General features: G+C 34.9%; 1 long non-coding RNA gene across 1 annotated transcript; it reads left to right on the top strand.

Moving 5' to 3' along the window:
- Nucleotides 1–3,124: 3,124 nt before the first annotated feature.
- LOC130803034 (uncharacterized) lies at nucleotides 3,125–5,594 on the top strand. Its single transcript, XR_009039845.1, has 3 exons — nucleotides 3,125–3,355; nucleotides 3,441–3,507; nucleotides 4,617–5,594. It is a non-coding gene; the product is annotated as an uncharacterized LOC130803034 (long non-coding RNA).
- The last annotated feature ends 17,761 nt before the right edge of the window (nucleotides 5,595–23,355 follow it).

Genomic DNA, 23,355 nt, shown 5'->3' with positions numbered 1-23,355 from the left:
TTTCATGGAAGATACCATCATTGACATTCCTTTTGGTTGTAGGTACCATACAGGTGTTCAACAACAAGCTGTAGGGATACTACAAAAATAGGGAACAATAAGCATGACATGAACCAAAGGAAAGGAACAATGCAATGCCAATTTAAGCAGAGATATCAGGCATGAGGAACTTCAAGAAAGAACTTTGTTAAGGATGCTTCTGGACCTTCTGAATAGCTGTGGAATCCCTAAGACTTTCAACTTGGATGACCTGAAAAGGCATGAAGGCAACGCAGAATTGAGGACAATTCTGTTTAAAGAAGGAGGGATTGATGCAATTATGGATAACCCACAATCCAAGGCAAAGGAAGAAAAGCATAATTGTATCATTGCACTTGCTAAGCCTACTGAGCCTACTAAACTTGCTGACTTTTTCTTGAAGATTACGGAAGATCATCTTCAAGATGTACTAATCATGAACATGATTACATGGCAAGGTCAAGAAGGAACAGAGAGAAGTTCCCCAACAGCTAGGGCTGAACAGAGTTTGGTCTAAACCGTAAACCAAATCGGACCAAACCGTAATTTAAATATTTGGTCTGGTCTACGATCTAAATGGTCTGGTCCGGGTTTTTTTTTAAAACAATTTACGGTCCGGTCCTGGTTTTAAAATTTTCAGACCAGACCGGACCGGAAAACCGTAATAAATTCCGGTCTGGTGAAAACCGTAAACCGTAGACCGGAACCCGTAAGTTCCATTTTATTCAAATGTTAGGGGCTTAGGGCTACTACTCCTGCCTGGCTGCCTCCTTCTCCCAACTCGTAACATTCTTCTATCTTCCTCGCCTCCTCTCTAATTCCTCGACCTTCGAGGCTTCAACTCTTTGAGCTTCAAGCCTTCAACCCATCGACAGTCGACAGACGCCAGACGCCAAACGACAGACGGCCTCCTTCAACTCATCGCCAGACGACTGTGCTTCTGTGCTTCTTCGAGGCTTCGACGCTCCTCCTCCAATCTTCATTCTCCAATCTCACCAGTCACCACGGAATCAAGTGTAGAATCTCGTAATGTAAGTATATTGGTTGATTTTTTGATTTTTTTTGGGTTTTTTTTATCATTTTTTGTTTAAATTCGAAGAATCTCAACTTCTTAAGTGGTAATTTTCAGTTTTATGTTAATTGGTTATGGACGAATGGATTGCTTAATTTTCAGTTGAATGTTGAATGAAATAATTGTACACAAAAAGATTATTCAGAAAAACAAAAACCCATTTCACAATTCAATAGAAACAGCAGCATTTGAAATTTTGTTTTATAATTTAACTTTGCGTGTGTTTGGTTCACAATATGTTACTTGTAATGGTTGTTTTGATGATATAACTGATGTTGATTGTTTGCTAAAAGAATGGTGTAAAAGTCCTGATTATGAGTTTAAGGATATGGCACAAAGAATGAAAGAGATGTGTGATAAGTATTGGGGGATCCTAAAAAACTAAATGTTATGCTATATGTTGCTACTGTACTTGATCCTAGATATAAATGGGAAACTGTGGAATTTGGGATAAGACAAATGTACACAAAAGATAATGATGCTTCTGTTGTTTGTATGTGGGTAAAGAATGCCCTTTATAATTTATATAATGAATACAAAGGCTTTCACTCCACATCCGCAACAACGAACCAAAGTGATGGTGCTTCAAGTTCTAGCAAAGATGTAGAACCTGGTCTTCCGAAAAAAGGACTTATGTGATCTAAGTTTAAAAAACTCAAAGAGTCTCGTGAGGATGGGGAATTGACTAAAACAGAGGTGGACAAGTATTTAGATGAGGTTACAGAAGAAGATGGAGATGGCTTTGATATTTTTGACATGGTGGAAATACAATAGTTCAAGGTTTCCCATTCTTTCTCTTGTAGCTCGTGATGTGCTAGCCATTCCTGTATCCACAGTTGCATCGGAAAGTGCCTTTAGCGCTGGAGGTCGAGTTCTAGATTCATTTCGAAGTTCATTAAGTCCAAAGATGGTAGAAGCTCTTATTTCTTGTCAAGATTGGCTTCGTGCTTCTTCTCTAAAAGTTGAGGAGTGCTTGGAGGATATAGCACAACTAGAAAACGGTATGTGATCTTTCATATCATGATTAGTATTATGTTTATTTTATAAAATCATATTTTTTGATGTTTGTTTTTATTGTATAGAGTTATCAAAGATCACTTTGGCTCCTTCAGTTATTGATGTTCCTTGATGCAATGATGCATATTCATGGATGAAGTCGCTATTGCTGAGTGCTGACTAGTGACTACTATGAATTTACTTTATGTTCTGTATTATAAAATTAGTGATGTACTTAACTATTGAAAATTTGTGAAGTTTTGGATTTGATGATGTATTTTTTTTACAGATTATCGTTTATCTTAGATTCTCACTCAATTAAAAAATACAAAAAAAAACGGTCTGGTCTGGTCTCTTGAAGGGATTAAACGGGTTCTTGGATCAACCAACCCCATATTCGCATCAAGATTATACCCTATTGAAAATTTGAGGGCTTTTCTTGGGGATTCCTTGTTTCTTGGGGTAGTTGTCAAGTGTCTCATTTTGGGGTTTTTAGGTGCTAGGGGTGGGTTTCTGAGTGGTGGGTTCATGGGTTTGGGTGTTAGAGGTGAGTTTCTAGGTGGTGAGTTATGGGTTGCTGGGTAGGGGTGGGGTTGGGGGAGGGAATGGGATTGTTCTATGGTGGGAGGACTAGAGGCTGTAATGGTGAAAGGTGATAAGGGATTATGTTATATTTTTTTCTTTGTTTTTTACAATTAACCTAAAGTTGTAGGTCATCAACAAGTTAATAGGACACTAAAAGGAAATATCTGTTAAAGATTGTATTATTTAATATTAATAAATAGTTGGTATTATTATACAAAAAATATTAAAAGATTGTGTTATTTAAGGTAATTTTCCGTTTATTAAAAACTATTGACAGAATTTAACACAACAAAATACAGAAAACTTAGACGTTTGTATTTCGACGTTTGATCAAGCGTCTTAAAAAATGTGGAGCTTTTGGACAGTTGTTTTTCGACGTATAAAACAGTAGATTTATCAGAGAGAAAAAAGTGTTGAAAAACATATTTTTAACCTAAAATAAATTAACGCTTCAACTCCTCCCAAACCCTAAACTGAGTCTTTGCGCCACGTGCTAAAACTATGAAGAACAATCGATCTCCTCTAAACCCTAACCCAAGTTTTTGCACTCTCCTACAAATTCGAAGAACAATAAACGATTGAATGCAATATCTGAAGATCAACCTCACAGATAATCGAGAAAAAAGGAGTTGTTCGTCTTTCGAGCACTCTAGCATTCATCTCATCCTGTTGCGCCACCTGCTTGTAAGGACTATTTTCCCTCATTTTTCATTTTTGTGATTCATTCATTGTTTTGTAATTAATGTGTTTTCCATTGTTCTGCAATTAGCAAAGAAGACGCGGCAGAATCGCCCCACTCCTTACTAGATTCGCATGTCTATTAACAAACCTATTAGGTATTTTCACTTTCTCATCAGTTAATTTTGAATATTATTGATTATAGTGGAAAACTTTAATGAAATGTTTGTTCCTCTAAATTATGGTTAGCTGCAATGCAAAACACAAACATATATTGGTGGCATATCACGCTTATTTTTGCATTTTTTAGAGGATGGGGATTGTATACTCTGATTTAGTTGAAGAATAGTGATAATTATAGTAGGTAATACCTTACCTGTTTTGCTTTTCATTTTTAAGCCTAATTCACTAAATACTCCTATACTCTGCTTTACGTGTTTTATGTAGTCCAATTCTAGTATTTGGAAAGGATGTGCAGCTGCTACAAAGATGGTGTGTTCAAAATGGTTTTGGTTCTAGTGTGTACAAAATAGTTGTTTGTCGATGGCATATATCTGCAATTGGTTTTGTGTGTTTGGTCTTTAAATATTTTAAATAGGATTATGTGCATATCTAACCTTGATTTTTGCTTCATAAAAAGATTTTTCTTTTCATTTAGCCTCAATAATTTTTTGCATACCTAACCACTTTATTCTTCTTACAAAACGTGCTAGAGTAGAGGTGATTGAATGTGGGAATTTTTCTTTCATTACTTTCTACTACTCAGATTCATGATTGATGCATATCCAAGTTGTTGTGAAAAGAATCTCACACAATTCTAAACAAGGGATGAATGATATTGTGGCGGAGATTACTAGTATGTAGATAAAAAGAAGATCTTTGTTTCTTGATGGATGGACTGAGTTGTTGAGTGAGGTTTTGCCATGAGCTTTAGAAGTTGCTCAAAAGTCATTAGAGGAGTGAATTAGAAGGTTGTTGACGGTTGATCATGATATTATGAAGTTTAAGTAAGATTTGAGCAAATAATAGTGTCAATCTAGATTTCATAACAAGGATCGCATATCTTTATGTGAAGCTACAATTTAATGGCCCGAATCTGATCAAATTGGATCAACTTCAGTTTGCCATTCGAGTTTCGTTTCTCAAATAGGTGACTTGTCACTTGTTCTATCTTTTCGTGATATACTTGTTTCTACCATTCAATGCGATTCCATCTCTTTTCCTTTTCCATCTATGACTTATTAAAGTACCAAAAACACATGCATAGGAAATAAAATGTGCAAGATGCTGGATGCTGTGCTGTTTAGGTGATTCCAGCTCTGCTGTTGTTTGGACAGCAACATGCTGGTGATGGTGGTTATTCCCTTGCCACTATTGAATGCTACTGCTGGGCTGAGGAGGTGCAGATGGCCAACCCAAAGCTCTGGTGCAGCTGCCTGATCCTATATTATGTGATAGGCGGAGTTGTTACTGCTACTATTGATGTTCAGCTGGGGTTGGATGTACTTGAAGCACACGGGCATCGATGTTCAGCTAATGTCTGTGGCTGTGTTGAAAGCCTTACACGACCATATTGTCTCTTTTTGTGTATTAGAATTGTATAGGAGAATCGTATCATAGTTAAAATGCGAGGTTATTTTATTTTTTTTAGCTATTTAGGGTACAAATCCATGAACTTGGTAATGTAATTGATGGGCAACCTTGTCCCCATTCTCACCAATAGGGATGCAGGCGGGGCGGGTCTAATAGGAGACCCGCCCCATCCCCGCCCCATCGTGGCGGGGATGGGTCCCGGTTTGATGGGTCATGGGGCGGGTACGGGTATAAAATTCATACCCACCGCGGGGATGGGGATGGGGATGGGTTTTAGGTGATACCCGCCCCATCCCCGCCCCGCGCCGCCTCACGAAATGTACAAATTTTGAGAATTGGAATACCCTAAATTATTTCTCAAATTTCTGAAAACCTTGAATTATTTTCAAATTTTTTTAAAAACTTTAAAAACCCCGTTTTTATATTTCTTTTAAGGTTTAAGATCATGTTTTTTAGAGTAAGGTTTATAATCATATTTTTTCTATTTTTTATCCTTTTTTCTCAATAAAATTTGTTTATATTCATTACGAGTTGTGTAGAGGTAGGCGATATTAAGTGATGATTAGATGGGGATTTGAAAATAAATATATGACACAGATGGGTATTAAGCGGGGATTTGACGGGTGGTGGGGCGGGTAAAATGGGTATTAGACGGGGATGAATACCCAGATGGGGATGGGGATGGGGATGGGGATGGGGATGGGGATTGATTTACCAGATGGGGATGGGGATGGTAACGCCAATACCCGCCCCGCCCCGCCCCGTTTGCGTCCCTACTCACCAATGTGACTATTTTGATATTGTTAATACATACGTAACTCTTGAGTCTTTGTTTTAGAACTACTTTGTGCAAGTAAATTTATTTGAAAAAACATATTATTAGAACGTATCTTATTCACAAAAGGTAAATATTTTTGAAGCTTAAAAGCGACCAAAATATGTTCTACGTTTAAAAGCGTCTAAAATGCTTAAGACGCATGAAAACTCCTACAATGTTTTCAACGTAAAAAAGCGTTTAAAAAATTAAGCTACAATGTTTTCAACGCATAAAAGCGTCTAAAAAATAAGTGTAAATTTTTTTACATTTTAGACACCCTTAAGTGTCGAAAAAGACAATCTTACTTTGATGAAAAAAGTGTCTAAATAAAGCATTGAAGATTTGTAACCCTTGTTTTTTAGACGCTTTCTTAACCGTCGGGAAAAAAATTTCGACACTTTTGGCGTTGAAAAAGTCATTGTTTGCTATCTAAATGCTCCGTGTTTTTTTTTGTAGTGAAATTTTTATGCAATTGTAATTTTATAGAGCATTTATAACACAGAGATGGAGTAAATATAAGAGGGTAAAAGTTTACCCGCCATGGGTGAGCAAACTTTGGTATGAAAATTTCACCCGCTGTACGTGATGGATAGGGTGGTAAGTATAAAACTTTAGTTGAGTATGAATGTGGGGGAGAGCATACTGCACCCACCCACTTATTTAAAGGGAAATTATTAATAGTACTCCTAAGTTTTTGCGCCTTATCAATGGTACCCCTAAGTTTTTTTCAATTATCAATGGTACCCTCGTGTTATCGAGCGTCTTACAACCGCTACCTTTTCTAATTTATTTTCCGTCCAAAATCGTCAAAAACCGTTAAGTTTTTTTCTTTTTCTTTAATTTTTCAGTTTAAATCAAAAAAATAAAAGAAAAAGAAAAAGAAAAAAAGTTAACGGTTTTAGACGATTTTGGACGGAAAAAATTAAAAAAAGGTTATATTTGCAACATGCTCAATAACACAAAGGTACCATTGATAGTTGAAAAAAACTAAAGGGTATCATTGATAAAGTGTAAAAATTTAGAAGTACCATTGATAGTTGAAAAAAACTAAGGGGTATCATTGATAAAGTGCAAAAACTTAGAAGTACCATTGATAATTAGATTTGGCCAACTAAATTGTTAGATTAGAGACAAAAAATGTTTTACCTAAAGTCCAAAACTATTAGTCTCAATTTTCAAACAAATAATCTTTCTTACAAGTTTGCTCATGACTTACTTTTTTTATATTCTCATTCATGCATTTTAGTTACTTTATAATCTCGTATATACATTTTTTTCCTACTTTAGACATTTTTCTTAATTTCCTCTATTTGTGTTAAAATTGTTGGGATAACAGGAGAAATAGAAAGATATGATTTATGCGGCGATAAGTAATCATAATTATAATCTCTGAAAAAAGTGTAATTAGGGGAATCTATAAAATAGCTGCGTCATGGCTTAGGTTTGGGCATCTCGTATGGTTCACGTTTTCCATCCGCAATCACAACATGCCTCTCTTTACAATTTGGTCAATTCTCAATTTAAGTCTTTTCTTTTTCTCTAATCAAATAATTAGGTTTGCGTCAGAATGAATGATGAATGTTCAATATTGTTAAAGTTAGTTGCTCATTCTATGAATCAACTCACATTGAACTATTAGCAATAATAATCCTATTTTACTGAAGATAGTTGACTTATGACCCAAATTGATCGAATTAATAATAATATATTAATTACAAATTCTCAACTATCACGGACTTACATTGAAATCATTAATATTATTAATAAATTGATCACTTATAATCTTGAAGATTACACTAACTTTAAAGTGAATGCTTATAACTTTAAAATATTCACTTATAATTTTAAATTAATCACTTAAAGAAATGTGCTAATTATATTAGCTCTTATCATAAGTAGATGATCTCAACCTGCTGTATGGAAATAATATGGATATATCCTTGTATTAATTACAACTTTTCTTTAATTCATAGGCGACGGAATTTAATTATTTTCTTGATCCTTAGTAGAGGCATTATATGTTTTAGAATACATGATAATGCATGTCGGCAACTGAATTTACATGATTGATTTATACAAATTAAAAGAATTTTCTCTTGTTTATGTAATCCACAATAGAATGGACATTTATGGAACATGTTATAGGTTACATTTATACTTTTTCTGTTAAATCAAAATTATTAAAATATCCTCTATAAATAGACAAATTTACCGTTATTAGGCCAGTCAAAGTTCAAAACCTAATCACATATGTCAAACCCATAATTAAACTAATGATTATTCCTTACACGTATTACTCTCACAACCCAATCATGTGGTGCCATGTCACCTATAGTTATCTAACAATACACCGTTAAGTACACCTATAAATACCACTTGATGTGATATTTTAATCGCATATAAGAATATATAATTATAGCTTTGTGCACCCCTTCCTATTTTTCTCCCTAAATCCTAAACAATTTATGTGATACCTAAGTTAATAATCAATTTTGTTCAGATTATCATACATCTTCGTCTTCGTTTCTGTACTGACTGTAGCGTCGAAGGGCCTTTCTGAAAAATTACCCCGAGCAAGGCTAGCATTATGGTTGTAGGATTGGAAGATACTTCTCCTCATCAAGATCATAAACGCTTCTTGGTAACCTTTCAATTACTCTTTCCTCCCGAAGAATATCAAATCTCTTCATAAAGGTATTTTGAGTTATTTGCTTTTCATAATACTTTAAAGTTTCATGTCGAAACAGTTTGGTGCAATTTGTGGATACTTTTTTTTAGAATGCTCCTTAAAAATACTCGAACAAAAAGTCATGGCTCCACCAAGAAATACCAAGCTAACAATCCCACTGCCAAGGTGTATACCAACACTGACACGAAAACCGCACCAGGACATATGAATCCCAACCAACCAGTAACTCAACAAGAGCTAGAAAATCTTTCTCAAAATATTAATAACGATTTCTTAGAACAAATCCATGCTACTTGAATTATACCACCCCACAAATTCTAACCTTTAATCCACAACCTCAAATCTCAAAAGCATTAGCCGACGTGGCCTAACCAATTTAGGATCTTCAAGCCCGATTAGATCCCATCCAACAAAATATTTATATATGATAAAAGACCAATGAAGTAGTTTAAAGCCAAAACTCCCAATTAACTCGAGACATGAGAAGAAACAGGGAGAAGTCAACTTCACCATAGTCGAAGCCTCAAGGCTAAATCTAAACAACTAATGTCGAGACAAGATGCCCACCATCACTTGGAAAATTAGAAGGAAACGAAACGTTCTGATAGTGTAAAGTCCTTCATTGATAACAAGAGAAACGAAAAGTTGGAGAAATCCCGACTCACGAGAAATAGCTACCAAAAAATTACGAGATCAACGCTGTATCTACAAGATGACTTCACAAGATGCGGACTAGAAGAAGTTCTTATGTTGCTTAACTTCCCATTATCTTCTAAAATACTAACCACACCTAATCCTGCAAAAATCAAGATTCTAAACATGAATGCAATTTTTAAGATTTAGTGTCCAAAGGAATACATAATCGCATACAAGGATATAACATCGTTATAGACAACGAGCCTAGCCTTCCTATATAAGTTTTATCCTACCACCTTGACAAGCCTAACCTTCCTATACATAACTTCGCCCAGCTCGAAGCCAAGTTCTTAAATCATTTGCTAAGTATTTCCTAATAAGAAGGAGAACATGTTTCTGCTTACCCGCAGAGTTTTCATGATGGAGTCCTCACGATAACAGAGTTAGAGGAAGTAATTTTTGTATCCGCCTTGATCAACGAGATGAGAACTTTAAAGCTGAAATTCCAACTAATAAAAAGTCAGGTCAAGACCTATGTTGATGCTATGAGATAATTTGAAAGTTTTGACACCACTTGTAACATATGTAACCTTTTTAGTTTGTGTGGAAAGAAAAGGAAAAGTAAGAAGTAGGATAACAACTAGGGTCACCCATCCAAAGTTTCTCAAAAGGAACGTGACTACCAACCTCAAAGGGACAGAGACTACTACCCATGTTATTGCACATCTTCATCCGGGATGGTACCTCCTAAATCCAAAACCAATTTGTATCATGGGTAAGGAAGTAGGAACCAAGGAATTATTAGATGAAGGGAACGACCCTAGGTGCAATAATAATACTTCTACGCAATTAGAAATTAACTCCCAGAACGTCTGTCATGCCCGATGCCTCATGATCGTCGTTACGATAATCTATGGTATGAGTACCAGAAAGGGCACGACCATACTTTGGCAAAATAATGGGAACTAATATGTATCCTACACCAATACAATGAAGAAGGGAAGCTAGGTCGATTCTTAAGCCAAAAGAACTACAATTCTCGATAAAACTCATAACGCAAGTCTTCTAGCAAACTAACACATCAATTGTCGTAAGAGAATGAGCTGAAAGATAGTTCGAGCGGCCCCTATGAGGTAATTGACATGATAGTAGGAGGATTCTCAGAAGAATATCCAACGCATTGGGCCGCAAGAGATAGTGTACACACACTACTCAAAGGAATGATAAAAATTATCCCTAGTGGTCCTGTCATGAAATGTAATGATACTACTAACCAACCTTTACATCAGCCACATGCTAATATGATAATTGTTACCATCAAGAATGGACAAATCAATGTTCGGCGAGTTCTAGTGGATACAGGAAGTACAACTGATATTACTACAAAAATCTACCTTCGACAAATGAAATACAAAGACACGCACATAAAGCCAATCGATAGGCCACTAATATTTTTTAGAAGAAATCGAGTCTTACCACAAGGAACCATCATCCTTTCTATTCACGTTAGAGATAAGAGAAACAGCAGAATCATGGCCATCCGATTCACTGTGGTAGACATCAGGTTTTTATGCAATGCCGTTAGTGGACTTCCATTAATAAAAAAAAATCAAAGTCGTCATATCCATCCACCAACTCTTGCTACAATTTGAACAAGATGATAGTAAAGTTGCAATCTTCAGGGCAGATAACAAAGCAGCTTGCCAATGTCTTATCAACACATTGAAGCATGAACAAACACCCTTATCATCTCATAACGAAAAAAATGAAGAAGAAAAATCACAATGTGTTATAAGCATACGACTAAACACCATGAGTGTCCGAGAAAGACCCAAGCCGATAGATTAATTTGAAGATGTTGAATTATGAGAAGGAAGATAGATCAAAGTGCGTAAGAACTTCAATGAAAAAGAAAGGTGTGAAATGCTAGCCGTTATACAGAGTTTCGAGATATCTTTGCCCATATTGTGAATGAAATATCGCGCATTCCATCTGGTGTCATGTTTCATAAACTAAAGATACAACCCCGATTAAAGCCCATGAAGTAAAAGTTGCGCCAACAAGGCCGAGAAAGAATCGAAGCATGGAAGAATGAGGTTGACAAACTTCCTAGCTAAAACAAGATTCATAAGAGAGTTGAAGATTGATAGGAGATCAAATACTCTTTAGAGGGGGGGGGGGGGGTGTGAATAGAGAGTATGCTCGTTTGGAAGATAAGCTCAAGAACTTAGGAGACCTTTCAAAACAGTTTTCTGGTGTTTTAGGTCGAATAATGTATCTCTGAAATATATGCGAAAATAAAATTAAATAAGAATACTTTAAAAAGTATTCCAAGCTTTAGGCGTAAATGAAAACAAAAATTCTAACTCTTTTTAACTCTAAATCCTATTACAAATGAAAGAGTTAGATGAACTAAGTTTACAACACTTATTGAATATTAAATCTTAAAGCAACTAGAAAGCAAATTTGTGAGAGTGTTGCAATCCTTAATCCTTGAATGAAGCTTCATATACATATGCCACGCCTCAACATAATCTTGCAAAACCAAGGAAACTTCATCCTATTATCTCGCCAATCTAATCAATCTGGACCAATCTTCAAAACTTAAGCCGCAAGTAAAACTGACGCTCTACTTAAGACTTGTTCATACACGTTTTTGATACTATTTTTAGCTATTTCAATTCTTTGATGTGCTGCTACATTAATACTCATACAAGGCATAATTCAAATAATATTAACGGGAAAAGATAAGTCATATTAAGTTCCTAAATTTTAGCTTAATTTGAATTCTTTTTCCTATTTTTTGATAAAGTTAAAAATAACTTCATACTTATAGGAAAACCTATAATTAGTAAAACTTGTTTGCTAAGCAAATTATTTATTCAAATATTCAAGGAATAAAATGTGTAATAACACTTAATTACTTATTAAACACACGTTTAAATTTAATCTAAATTTAACCTTATCTTATAAAGACAATTAACTTAAGTCATTTTATTTCAAACTTAATTCAACATATTTTTCGACTTAAATTATTTATCAATAAACCACTTAATATTCTAATATGATTTTGGACCTACTTAAACAACTAAATATAATTTATTCATTTATTTGTTTAATTTAATATGTGTTTTGAATTATTATCACTTAAAAGAGTTGAGTCTTCAAGAGTGTCAATATTTTGACCGGATATCTAATGTTGTCTTGGTAAAGAAACCCAACGACAAGTGGCAAATGTGTATGGAATTCATAAACCTTAATGAGGCTTGTTCAAAAGAAGATTACCCCTTACCTAAAATTGATCGGCTAGTTGATTCAACTGCAAGACATGCCTTACAAAGCTTCATGGATGCAAATGCAGGATATTATCAAATTCCCTTAGTTGAAAATTATTAACCACACACAACCTTTATCACAAATATCGGAGTATATTGCTACGATGTCATGCCTTTAAGGTTGAAAAATATTGAAGCTACGTATCAAAGAATAGTCAACAAAGCATTTAAAGCACAAATTGGGCGTAATATGGAAATGTATATTAATGACGAGATCACAAAGAGCTGTTAATCCATTGAATATGTTGTGTGGTTTGAGAGAACGCTTCTTGACCCTCTGGGCCAAAGGATTTGCCTCAATCCAGATAGATGTGTCTTCAAAGTGACTGGGAGAAAATGTCTCTGCCTCTTGGTAGATGAAAGGGGCAGCAAAGCCAACATAGAGAACATTCAAGTCATACTTAATATGAAGTCCCCATGAAACGTCAAAGAAGCTCAAAAGCTTATCAGATGCCTTGTTGCTTTAGGCCAGTTTAAGTCCAGATCCGTCGATAAATGCTCACTTTTTTTCAAGACCCTTTAGAAAGCTAGGTTTTAGTGGACGGAATAAGAAAAAGAAGCCTTTCAGAAATTCAAAGAATATATGGTCGAGCTAATTAAACTCTTGTCTCCAATGATGGGTGAGACTATGTTCTAATATGTCTCTATCTTGGAGTTCTCTTTAAGCTGCGTATTGGCGGTGGAATCGAAAAATATGCAGTTGCCAATATATAACATCCCCCATGCCTTCCGTGGCTCGAAGGGGAATTATAGCGAGGTCGAGAAGATTATTTTTCTTGTAGTAATCTATAATAGGAAATTCAAACCCTACTTCCAATCTTACAAGATCCAAGTACGCACAAACCATAAAGACTATCCTAGTGGGCAAGAAACAGTCCAACAGATTCACAAATTAGGCAAATCAGTTGGCGAACTACGGGGTCAAATAATTACTAAGAATAGAAATCAAGGCCCAAGCCTTAGCTGATTTCATTGCGGAAAGCAGAAGGCCAAGACAATGTGATCCAAAGCACGAAAGGAAGTTGTATGTGGACAAATCTTCAACAAAAACAAATAGTGGTGCAGACCTTTTGATCCTAACATTAGCATTATTCAGAATGGAACAGGCCCTTCGTTTTGAGTTCACCGCCTTATACAACAAAGTGGAATATGAAGGATTACTACTAGGCCTTACCATACACCATGAAGCGGTAGCCCGAGTCTTGTCAGCCTTTTTCGATTAACACTTCATTGTGTGGCAATTAAATGGAGAATTTGAGGCTAAAGATGAAAACATGAGGATGTACTTACAAAGAATGAAAGAAGCCCTTAAAAAAATTAAAGTTAACATTGATGCACATTCTCAGGTCATAAATATACAAAAAGATTCTTTAGCACAACTAGCAAGTTCAGTGGAAACATTTGAATCCCAAAAATACCAAATAGAAATTATTACCCTCTTTGAGCATTATCCTCACAACGAGTTAAGTATTCAGGCCTGAGTCTTAAATGGATCCATACATCAAATTCTTATAAGACAACATATTATAGGAAGATAAAAGCCAGACACAAACATTCTTGAAAAAAGCCAAGTGGTTTGAATTCCATGAAGGGATGTTATACAAGAAAATCATACACTCACCATCTATTGAAATGTGTCACACCAAACGACGTTAACTTCATCTTATAAGAGATTCACAAAAGAGGATGTGGAGTACACCAAGAAACCCGAACAATCATCAACAAGTTTCTTAGAAGCGACTACTAATAGCCATCTTTGAAAAATGATACTCAAAAGTTGATATAGAGTTGCCCTAAGTGCCAATTCTTTGCTGATGTTCCAAGGAAACCCTCAAACTTCCTATTCACCATTTAAATCATTCTTCCTTTTGACAAATGGGAAATACATCTATTAGGATCATTTCCTCCAGCAAAGGGCCAAATAATATATTTCATGGTGGCAATCATTTACTTCTCAAATTATGTAGAGGCAGAAGCTCTAAGCTCCATCACTTACAAGCAATTATGTCAATTCATTTAGCGTAAGCTGAAAGCAAGATACAATTTTTCCCGTGTTATCATTACAGACACTATGTGACAATTCATCAGCAAAATTACCGTAGGATATTACTACAAATTTGACATTTAAATCCGCTTCAACTCTGTTTCTCGTCCACAAACCAATGGCCAAGTTCAATTAGCTAATAAGGTAATCTTCAATAGAATCAAAAAGAAATTGAAGGGACTAAAGGATTGTGGGATGAAGAAATATCAAGAATATTGGCCGTGCGGACAACCGTAAAAGATACAGCCGGTCAAACTCTATTCTCAGTAATCAACAGTTTTGAAGCAGTCTTATCGTTGAAATTGGGATACCATCAAAGAGAATAGCATACTAATCTTGTGTAAAAAGATACGGAAATAAGAATCCATATAGACCTACTTCCAGAGACACGAGGCAATGCACTAATGAGATCTTTGGTCCAAAAACTAAAGATGACTTGTTATTCAATCGCCACGTCAAGCCAAAACAGCTACAAGGGAACGACTAGCTTCATGCTCGAAAAGTCAAAGAAATGGGATAACATGCGGAAAAAAGGAAAATTAGGAGCAAATTGGGACGATGGTCCATTCAAGATCACCCAAGTCATCAAACCAGGCATATATGAACTCGAAGATGAAAAAGGAAAGAAATTAACGCGACCATGAAATAGTTATCACCTCAAGAAATACTTAGTTTAAACCAACTCTAGCAAGGGGCAACCATAGGGGGATAGTGAAACAGAGACCTAACTCTCAAAAAAGAAGACAAACTTATATCCAGATTATCGTGTTTTGATTCTCATGTTTTAATTACAGTTAAGTATTCTTAAGCTTTTTTTTTAAGATGAACATATGTTCAAACTATCATGTTTTGTTTGTTTGTAAATGGATCTATGTCCAAACTATCATGTTTATTTATTTTGTCACTCTAAATATGGACCTATGTCACAAACCTATGTCCTTATTTTGGTTGATCTGATTCTTTATAAAGCTTGTTTAAAAAAATAACAAATTACTTTTACACATAAGGTTTCATCTAGTATGATTCCTTATTCTAAGTCCTGGGTGAATGGATACTGGGAAAAATACTTAAGCAAGATGTTTATATAAACAATCAACAACACATTTAAAAAATGACTCCAAAGCCGAATCGTTAAAAATGGCTCAAAGGCCAAAGTTACAACAAAAATAGTTAAACTATTCATTTACAAAAAATAGCACATACGTCGGGAACTAAGCTGACTAGCCACCTGAGAAATGTTTAACCTACAATTCATTCAAAAAATCTATAAGTTGTTAGGCTGAGAAGACCCAGCTACATCCTGTGGCTCGAGAGAATGAGTCAAGCTAATATAATCTTCAATGTTCTTGAGCCATGTCTACTTCTCCGTCAACTCGATAAACAAGCTTTTAAAGGTCTCCTTCTCAGCCAGAAGAAAGTTTGATAAATCCATACTATCTTTCACCAACTTTGAAAAAGCCACCCTCTCAGCACCTTAGGCATTGGAGGATAAGTCATCAGAACCTTCTCAAGGTCAAGAGGCAAAGCTCTTTTTTCCCTCTTCTCATCAACAGTCCGGGACCACTCTGACCTCTCTAGTTTATCCCAAGCCGGGTCATTCATAACCTCGGAGTCTCAGTCAAGGACCCCTAAGAGGTTGCCGAGAGCTACTTTAGTTTTTATTTCGGCTAATTTCTAGAGTTGATTAAAGTCAAGCCCGATCTTCATTGTGGCCAACTTATACTTCTAGCTTTGTTTTATAAATTGACTACATCTTATTTTTTATGCCTCAATTTTAAATTTTTGTTTGCGAATTATTTAATATGCATTTACTATAAAAACTAGGAATATGTTAAATGAATAAAGTTAATGTTATACTTATTGATTTAAATCAGAACTAACTCGTTTAATTAAATGTGTTATACGTGTTTGTTTTAAGTTTTAAATTTTAACTTTAACCTTACCTCACTTAATAAACAAATAAGGCATGATCGATCCATTTGATTAATTGGATCAAAAGTCTCAACACAAACACATTTATTTCGAGTTATTCAGATTGGGTTAACAGTTCAGATCAGCTTTTATTGACACTACTTGCCACAGAGAAAACACAAAAAGGAAAATTCGCCAGCATTGGAAGAACTTAGAAAACAAGGATGCTAATTCCAAACACCGGCCACTATAGTACAAGAACAACCGGAATCAACCAAAATTAGCAGAGCATTTACGCTTAAAACACCCACAGATCAGAAACCATGTAGAGATAACATTGAACAACAACACATATTATCACTGAACCCAAACACACATAGAGATAGTGGCAAAAAGCCAGACATTAACAAAGATTAGACTATAGAAACACAGAGGTAGTGGCCGGAAACTAGACATTAACAAAGATTAAATTGTAGAAACGGAACATTTACATAACCCAGAATAATATTGTAAGATTATAGTACTGTTAACTTTTAACGTGCGGAAAACTAAAACCTTCCTAAGACCCAATTATTAACATTAAATGAAACAAGCTAATATCAGGACGAGAAATTATACATTTGTTGCGTGAATCCAATAGCAAAATATAACCACGAGACAGGAACTGCAAATGAAGTTCCTCTAGTATACTCCACCTACAACGTCTTGCGAGACCTCGTATACTAGTACAATGTTTAAGAATAATTCTTAAACTAATTTTGTGTGTATACAATCCTTGTATATTTTAACTCACATTTGCTATCAAGTTTCTTATAAACTCACGGAACCCACTCAAAGTAAGGCTTTGAGTCTCTGCCACTTCAAAACCATCTATTGACTCACATATTAAAAGACTTTGCTACATGCCAGAAAAAGTCATACTTGAGAGGCGGTTACAATACTAATTAATATTTAGCTTAATTGGGATATTTCAAGAGCCTCATAAAACCCTTTAAAGATCCATATGTTAAAACATATAATTCTTTGGAGTTACATATTCAATTTATTTACTTAATTTAACCACCATATTAAATAGTGAGATTATGAATAAAATCTAGTCCAACTAGATTAATCACATAAACCTAGACTAATATAGGTCAAAATGCACAAAATAATCTCACATGCTGATACAGTGTGACCTAATAGGTTTAGCAACATTAAGCTCGTACCATTATCAAATAATGGTTTTGTGACATTTATAGGTCTCTAGTAAAACATAAACGTTACTCAATATAAACTAAGTTAAGGTCTCGTAGTATACTCACCTAATTACATTTAACGACTTACAAAATATTCACTTGATTATTCAACATTTCTAACAATCTCCCACTTGTTCAAGAAACAAGTTTACTAGACTTATAGGACTCCACCCACTAACTCCCACTTGCTCCAAAAATTTGTGAAACTCAAATCCTTTGTCAACTTAAGTCTTAATCAAACATAAGGTAAGAACAACTATCATCTTCATAATCCATTTGAGCATGGCCATGCATTTTGCAGTTCCAACTCTCCGAGTGGCCTGTGACTAATAAACCCAAAAGGGTATGACAATTTCATCTTGTCCCTCCTTTATTCGCTATGTTATTCATAACATTCCTGAGTACAACCCTTATAACCCCCTTTTATGGCATGGCGTTAGACTGCATAAGAGAAAAATAATTCTCACACACAAAGTCAGTGAGAAACTCAGGTCTAAGGATTCTATTTATAAGTCAATTTGAGATATTCTATGACTTCAGTGTTCTTAAAGAATACTCAAAACGGGTCATGTCCACATAGAGATACTTAACCTCTACCAATGTGATTGACTAGACATCCAATGTCTCTATGATCTATGAATGCGATCATCAATCAACAATATTCTTGCAGTAATTGGTGTCCAACTCAACTACCTGGGCAGGGACCTAAAATAATCTAAGTTCTTTAGTTCACATTATAGGGTTCATTTGTCAAATCACATCCAACAACCTATATAGACTTTATAGATTATAAACTTCATTTAATTCTAAACCATCATTAAATGAATAAGTACAATAATTTAAAAGATAATCATGAATCTTGTATTACATTTAAGACCCGTGCAAATGTAACATAACCTATATATGTATCTAATACACATAACTGATGTATAAACTAATTCATAATAGATTTGTTGTCTATCCCAACTAAATCTATCTCATGGTTTTGTTAGGACAATGGTTTAGTTAACAAGTATAATCACCTAATTAAAACTTTACACTTTTAGTTTACTTAACATCAATTGTAGGATTTTCTATAATTCAGTTGAAACTTTTCCAACTAACATCACTTTTGTTCAAACTAAAGAAGTAACTAGATTACGATCAAAAACAACCTTATCTGTAAGAAAACTAGCATGTGTGTAACCCTTTACACATAATTCAATTACACCTCAAAAAATAAAGAACTTATCCTTAATCATGTTAAGGTGCTTTAAAATTCTTAACCGTCGTTAAAATCGCTGAAGCGTATGGAATCATGCTCATCTTCTCCAGCTCATTAAGTGCCAATGGACACTGCTTCTTGGTATGAGATATGCCATGGGACATGGGAAGAAAACCCTTCTAAGAGCTTTCCATATTGAACCTATCAAGGACCTTATCAATATAAGTTCTTTGACTAAGCCCAATCATCCACTTTGATCTATCTCTATAGATTCGGATGCCCCAAAATGTACTGAGCCTCTCCAAGGTCTTTCATAGAGAAACAACTACTTAGCCAAGCCTTTACAAATTCGAGCATCAGTACATTGTTCCCTACAATCAGTATGTCATCCACATAAAAAACTAAGAAATAACAAAACTCCCACTGACTTTCTTGTGTACATAAGACTTTTTGCCATCCATGTCAGTCTTTAAGTTATAAATCAACTTGCACTCGATTGGTATAGCACCTTCAGGTAAGTCAACCAAATTTCAAACTTGATTGTCATACATAGACTCCATTTCAAACTTCATGGCTCCAAGCCATTTTTCAGAGTCAAAACTCGTCATTGCTGCCTTATAGGTAGTAGGTTCCTCCTTATCTAATATAAGGACTTCATGACTTTCATGAACGAGATAACCCTTCATGGGAACTCTCCTTGGAGGTTTACTCTGCCTACTAGTCTTACGAACTAGGACATCCACCACATCATTAGGTACAATAGGTACTAAAACTTGAGTTCCCATAGGAGAAACAATCTCTCCCACAGGAGGAGTGATTTGTGGCTAATCATCTTGAACTTCTTCAAGAGAAATATTTCTCGCTCTTGGCTTTTGAGAAAGACATTCTCTTTCTAAAAAGGCACCTTCGTGAGCCACAAACACTTTATGCTCAATAGGATTGTAGAAGTAATATCCCTTGGTTTCTTTGGGGTAACCCACAAAAAAGACCTTATCAAATTTTGGTTCAAGCTCATTTGATTGTAACGTTTTACATATGCTTGGCAACCCCAAATCCTTAGAAAAGACAATTTAAGAACTTTTCCTATCTATAAATCATATGGTGTCTTATCGACAGCTTTGGACAGAGTATGATTTACAACATGAGCCACTGTTAGGAGTGCATAATCTCAAAATAAAATAGAAAAATCGACTAAACTCATCATTGAACGAACCATATCGAATAAAGATCGATTTCGCCGCTCGGACACACTATTTAATTGTGGTGTTCTAGGCGGGTTCGTTTTGAAACTATTCCACAATTTTTCAAATGATCAACATAGTCTTGACTCAGATATTTGCCACCTCGATCTAATCTAAGTACTTTAATTGTCCTTCCAAGTTAATTTTGTACTTCATTCTGAAATGCTTTGAGTTTTTTCAAAAGATTCAGATTTATGTTTCATTAAGTAGACATATCCATATCTACCTAAATCATCAGTAAAAGTAATGAAGTATTCATACCCTCCCCTGGATGAGGTACTCATAGGACCACATACATCCGAATGTATTAAGTCTAATGAGTCACTAGCTCTTTCACCATGTTCAGTAAATGGTGATTTAGTTATTTTTCCAACTAACAAGACTCGCATACTTCATATGATTCAAAATCAAATGATTCTAATAGTTCATCTTTATGGAGTTTTTTGGATGCGTTTCTCATATACATGTTCTAAATGAAAATACCAAAGATAAGTATGATTAGAATCCTTTGAATTTAGTCTTTTAGATTTGTCTACGTGATAGTTTTGTGTATTAAGATCTAGTATGTTAGGCCATTTATACAACAACCTACACCATAACAAATTTCATCTTTGTAAATTGAAAAAGAACCATTCTTTATTACAAATGTAAAACCTTCAGAATCCAACATTGAAATTGAAATCAAATTTCTATTCCTATTATTAAGATTTAACAAAAATCCTAAAGGTAAAGATAAACAATAAAATCCTACGGCTAATGCAAATACAATCCTACGGCTAATGCAGCTACTTTAGCTCCATTCCAACGCGTAGATCAACTTCATCTCAGCAAGATCTCTACTTTTCTACAATCCCTACACATTTCCACAAATGTGAGAATCACAATCGGTATCAAATACCCAAGAACAAGAGAAAGCAAGGTTGATCTCAATCACAAAAACACCTGCAGTAGAGGTATTTTGAACAATTTCGCTTCCAATGACCCTTCTAATTGCAATAAAAACAAGTTTGATCTAAAGTAGCTCCAGACTTCACCTTGGTTTTGACAACCTCTTTACCTTTGCCTTGGTTAACCTGCTTCTGTGACTTTCTCTTTTTCTTGAAGACATTCTTCTTTTCTAGAACCATAAGAACCTCTTTCTTAGGTTTAGTGGGAATCGTCTGCCCAGCAGTTTTGAGCATACCAAGCAACTCATTGATGTTTTTTTCAAGTAATTTCATATTGAAATTTTGAATAAAATTGTTAAAACCATTATGTAAGGAATGCAATACGATGTCAATGGCGAGTTCTTCACCAAACTCAACACCAAGGCGTTCCAAATTTTCAAAATGACTCTTTATTTTTAGAACATAGGGACCAATAGGTTCACCTATTTTTGAATTGGCTACCTAATATAGCCTTGACAATCTCAAAACGTTCAGTTCCAGCGTGTTTCCCAAACATAGCTTGGAGCTGATCAATGATGACATAAGCTTCTATTTCATCGAATTGTTTTTTCAATTCAGGATCCATGGGTGCCAACATTAAGCATGTGACATCTAAAGATCTTTCAAGGGCAGCTTCATAAGCCTCACGATCCTCAGCAGATGCATTTAGTAAAGGTTCATCAGGAATTGAAGTTTCAAGAACATCCTGTTTTCGCTCATGTTTGAGAACAATCCTCAAATTCCTAGATCAATCAAGAAAGTTGTTTCCATTAAGTTTTCCTTTTCGAGTATTGATCGTAAACCAAAATTAGAGAATGCGTTATTGTTCAAATTATTTGCCATTTACAATTGAAATGATACAAAGTGTAAGAACTCTATGATTATCATGAATGAATAATTTTTGGGAAAAATTACCATGAATAATACAACCTTTCAACTTTTTTCTGAACAATGATACCAACTTTTGATTAACTATAAATAATACGAACTAAATGTTGTATTTTCCTCTACCATCCAAAATTACTCACTACATATTGAACAAGTTAATTGTAAAACAAAAGATAATTTATAAAAAGAAAAATAAAATAAAATCACTCCCTCCCTTTTTGCCCTGCTGATGCTCCACCCAGCAAGGCTGTTGACAGCCTATTGTTATTCCCCCACCCTAACAACTACCTATCCAACCCTCTTTTTTTTACCGTCGTAGCTCAATCTACCATCCTAACCCTTCCGTTTCCACCACGAAAACCCACTTCCACCCCCTTCTCAACCATAACTTCCATTAACTCCACACTGCTACAACTAAACTTATGTCTTGAACTACCTATTCTCCTTCTCTTTGGGGCTTTTCTCTCTCCTATATTTTATTTGAGTTTCTTGCATTATAAATTTAAGGTTCACAAACTTTATTCATCATTTGAGGGTTGAGGCTATGTAATTAATTATTTATGGTGGTTGATGGTGGGTAATGACTAATTAAATTTATGATGGTGGTGCTAATGGGTTTGGACAAATCAGTTAGTTGATGATGGCTTGTTTGTGGTGGACTACTTGTAGAAGATGAGGATGTAGTTGGAATGGAGGGTGCAGTCAAGGGGTGGCAGTGGAGTTAGTGAGGATAGGGGTTAGGATCGGTTGAAAGGTTTTTTTTCTATTTCCTTTTTTTTTTGGCAAAGTAACCTAGTATAGTAAGTTGCCAAAAGGTGAGGGATACTAGTGGAAAATACAAACTTTAGTTCTTATTATTCATGGTTAATTAAAAGTTGCTAGTATTGTAAGGAAACGATTAAAAGATTGTATTATTCAAGGTAATTTTTCCTAATTTTTAAATAAATTTATAAGAAACTCATTCCACCAAATTAAATTAAATGTCCCTTTTAATTTAGTGATTCCGAAACCCCATTTCTACAAACCCTAAGCAAGCTTTGGCTTGTCACCCGAAGTTAATGGTTATAGGTAAAGAAACTATTTCTTAATTATTCATAATAATTCTTGGTTGGTAAGAAGATAACTCTTTATCTACTATTAGCTCATGCCTCTAAAGTGTCAACTTTTCTTGACCTACTTAGTTGAGTTATATCACTTTGCACCAACTACTTATCTCAGGATAATTAATAGGTACCTCGCTTTAGCGAAACCTACCTAATTAACGATCTAAAGCATCATAGTGTTACTAAATGGAATAGCATTACAACTCAATATTATTAGGGACTATGGTTATTTTTTTAATACAAATAAAAGCGAACTCTAATTATTCGAATCAATAAACTAAACAACCAAAGCATGCATCATCAAACAATATAGCAAAAATTAATAAATAATGCATAAACAAGGTTTCTAGTATGGCCTTAAAACACGTGAAAATCTAATCT

The sequence above is a fragment of the Amaranthus tricolor genome, chromosome 2, assembly GCF_026212465.1.
Source record: "Amaranthus tricolor cultivar Red isolate AtriRed21 chromosome 2, ASM2621246v1, whole genome shotgun sequence".
In the NCBI taxonomy this organism is placed as follows: domain Eukaryota; kingdom Viridiplantae; phylum Streptophyta; class Magnoliopsida; order Caryophyllales; family Amaranthaceae; genus Amaranthus; species Amaranthus tricolor.
The sequence above is the reverse complement of the archived record's forward strand: the minus strand, read 5'-3'. Positions and strand labels throughout refer to the sequence as shown.